Raw genomic sequence first — 2,797 nt, 5'->3', positions numbered from 1 at the left:
TCACATTCACAGATACCCGGGATTAGAACTTAAACATATCTTTTCAGGGGGACACAATTCAACCCACTACACTTAGTCCCATGTGTAATAATTTATTTCACTAATTACTAGCAACATATGGGAAAAATAAAATTGCAAAGCAGCTTTTTTTTTTTTTTAAAGATTTATTTATTTGACAGAGAGAGAGAGAGCAGGAACACAAGCAGGGGAGTGGGTGAGGGAGAAGCAGGCTCCCTGCTCGGGAGCCCTATGTGGGGCTCGATCCCAGGACCCTGGGATCACAACCTGAGCTGAAGGCAGATGCTTAAGCAACTGAGCCACCCAGGCATCACTAGCATATTATTTTCATTAATGATCCAAGGATTCTACCTGCAATTCTCTACCCTATACCAAAATTATTGAATACTCAGAACAAAACAAAAGGAATCCTCTCCTCTAGTATACTATGGAGAGACCCTAGGCCAACATCAAATAAAATCTGGAAAAGAAAAGGGCAGAGAACAGATTCATGAGTCCTAAGAATATTATCTTTGTGTATTAACTTATGGATGAATCAATGTATTAACTTAAGGATGAAAGTGCAGATAAGAATATCCTGTATTGAGTGAGCTTTGATTCTTAGCATTAAGAAATACCACAGTGCACATTAAAAAGCAAAACAAAGAAGTTACTCTATATTTTTAATAGAATTAGGATGAAAAGGCTCATCTTTCTGGGTGGGATGTTTTAATATGAAGTCTGGTTTTTCTAAGATTTTGAGATTTAGTATAATTGCTGGGAGCACAAATCCAGGAAAATATACTAAGATTGGGCCTAATCCACACTGAATTCCTATATATAACTAATTTCTCTGTAATTTTTTTTAAAGATTTTATTTATTTACTTAACAGACAGAGATCACAAGTAGGCAGAGAGGCAGGCAGAGAGAGAGGAGGAAGCAGGCTCCCTGCTGAGCAGAGAGCCCAATGCGGGGCTCGATCCCAGGACCCTGGGATCATGACCTGAGCCGAAGGCAGAGGCTTTAACCCACTGAGCCACCCAGGCACCCCCTCTCTGTAATTTTTATACAAAATTTTTCAGACATTAAAAACTTTCTGTAAAATGGAGTTCTGCAAATTGAACCACCTCTGTCCCCAGATTTATACTGTACGAGATGAAATGCTATATGATGACAGCTATCATCATGGGGGGCATGAGATTAGGAGAGAGAAGACCTATGCTATCCCAGGGGATCTCCTTCATGGATTTTCTTCTCTGACCTTGATCCTGTGATCTCTCACACAGTCCCCACTTTTTCTACCCAGTCCAGGCCCCACGTCCACTGTAGCAGAATTCATTCTATTCAACCACTTAGGCAAAAATGTTATCAACTCTTTGAACCAAGCTCCTGGTGTCGACAAGTGCTGCTGGGGAAAGATAAACCATGCAATGCTAGGGATGGATGGAGCTGAGCAAGTATACAGTTTCCTCCCTCACCTAGGACTTCTGGGTTGACCTGGGATGTCTCTGAATGATCCTAGTCAAGGTGCTCACTTGCTCTACACCCGTGTAGAGAGGAGTTGCTTTTGTGCAACACAGCCCAGCACGAGAATTCATTCCCAGGTTCGCAGGATCTCTTCTCTAACTAATTCAGGTGATATAATAGGCTGAAATGTCGTTACAATCTACATTCAGTGATCTTAATAATTATAAAATTTTCCATTTGGGGGGAGTGCTAGTAACAATTGCAGAGGGAAAGAGCTGGCAAATTCGGTCATCAACGTCATACAGTAAATTGACAATTCCTTTTATGTGGCTGTCACAAACCGCATGTTAAAATGGACCTCCGCAGAAAAGTACTGAAAAGCCAAGCTGTGGTTTGAAAGTACCTGTTTGTTGATGTTTAAAGCTGGCCTGTGCTTGCTTCAGCAGCACATACACTAAAACTGGACTGATACAGAGAATAATAAGCATAGGACCTGCACAAGGACAACACACAAATTTGTGAAACATTATGTATTTTTTAACTGGAATTTAGATAAAAACTTTTTTAGAAAAAGAAAATTTTCCAGTTTGATAAGAGTAAAATAGGAACGAAAGGGAAGGGAAGGAAAGGAAAAAAGCAAGCAAGCAAGCAAGCCAGCCTAAGCATTAGACTTCCAGTTTGTTTTGGGGTCTTACCATTGTTTGTCCTTATAAACAGTGACAGGTGTGAAGGAGTAAATGTCACGGAGCTGTTTAAACACACTCACAGGGCTCCTTTTCCTTTCTGATGGGCAACAGAGAAAATTACTTTCTATTGCTAGCACTTGAGATTTCACAGTTGTGTCCCCCCTTCCCATAAACCATTAATAATTTTTTGTTAGATTGCATAATTTATAGTATCAGTTGTGAATGCATAATGTAATAGTATATACTGAAGGGTAGTCTTCCTTCAAATAGGTTACTGAAAATGAAATAAATACCTAGATTAAATTTCCATACTAGGAAGAGAGAAATGAAATAATTTGCTGAGTTGCAAAAATACGTAATAGACATTGTGGAGGTAATCTAAGTTCTAAAAAATTACCTCATTGTTCTAGTCACATCAGATGGTTTCATTCTGAAAGCAATCCCTCAGAAAAATGTTGTGATAATTACTGAACAAAAATATTTTTTTTAAAATGAGTTGAAAAATAATCTCTCTAAATATTAATAAAATGAGGCCAAATTAGTTTATAACTTACAGTGTGATGCGGAAAAGTGACTGTATTTATTTTAGTGTCTGCTCTTGTGAAAGAAGGGGCCACAGAATCTTTAAAATACAATGTAAGACCCG

At 38.7% G+C, this 2,797-nt stretch overlaps 1 non-coding gene across 1 annotated transcript; it reads left to right on the top strand.

The window, feature by feature from the left end:
* Positions 1–1,895: 1,895 nt before the first annotated feature.
* On the top strand, positions 1,896–2,003 carry LOC131830979 (U6 spliceosomal RNA). The gene has a single exon (XR_009353504.1). It is a non-coding gene; the product is annotated as a U6 spliceosomal RNA (small nuclear RNA).
* The last annotated feature ends 794 nt before the right edge of the window (positions 2,004–2,797 follow it).

The sequence above is a fragment of the Mustela lutreola genome, chromosome 4, assembly GCF_030435805.1.
Source record: "Mustela lutreola isolate mMusLut2 chromosome 4, mMusLut2.pri, whole genome shotgun sequence".
Taxonomy (NCBI): domain Eukaryota; kingdom Metazoa; phylum Chordata; class Mammalia; order Carnivora; family Mustelidae; genus Mustela; species Mustela lutreola.
The sequence above is the reverse complement of the archived record's forward strand: the minus strand, read 5'-3'. Positions and strand labels throughout refer to the sequence as shown.